Genomic DNA, 418 nt, shown 5'->3' on the forward strand with positions numbered 1-418 from the left:
AGGGACCGAGGTTTGGGAGGTAAAGGAGCGTCCCTGGGCGGGGGCTACCTGCTCCTTCCGAGGGCGGCCCGGGGGGGATAGCGGCACCTCCTCCGGAGAAACTGGGCTGGGCTGTGACCCCGGAGTGAAGTGATTTTGCTTCCACGCGCGTGAGGGTCACCCTTCGCCCCCATTTCCTGGACTTTGAAAAGCCACCGGCCCAACAGGGACCGAGCAACACTTAGGCCCCTTGGACGGGGAAAACCTAGAGGAGTAGCGAGTGCTGTTTGGTCGGATGGGGCTCGGGCGCCAAGAGCAGTCGAGACCCGCTCCCCGCGTCCTGCAGATGAGAGGGGAAGTGAATGTAACTCAGTGAGGACGGCATTAGACTTAAAATCACTTCAGGCAAAGGCGACTGACTTCCCGGCGCGGGCGCTCC

The 418-nt window shown here is 62.4% G+C and overlaps 1 protein-coding gene across 1 annotated transcript in view; it reads right to left on the bottom strand.

The window, feature by feature from the left end:
• The window catches only part of ST7L (suppression of tumorigenicity 7 like), a 116,345-nt gene extending 116,273 nt beyond the window's left edge, over positions 1-72 (bottom strand). Inside the window, exon 1 of the mRNA XM_015563445.1 lies at positions 49-72. The gene's annotated coding sequence lies outside the window, so the exon portion shown is untranslated. The remainder of the gene's footprint in view (positions 1-48) is intronic.
• Between the last annotated feature and the right edge of the window lie 346 nt (positions 73-418).

This window comes from Myotis davidii, unplaced genomic scaffold, assembly GCF_000327345.1.
Source record: "Myotis davidii unplaced genomic scaffold, ASM32734v1 scaffold217, whole genome shotgun sequence".
In the NCBI taxonomy this organism is placed as follows: domain Eukaryota; kingdom Metazoa; phylum Chordata; class Mammalia; order Chiroptera; family Vespertilionidae; genus Myotis; species Myotis davidii.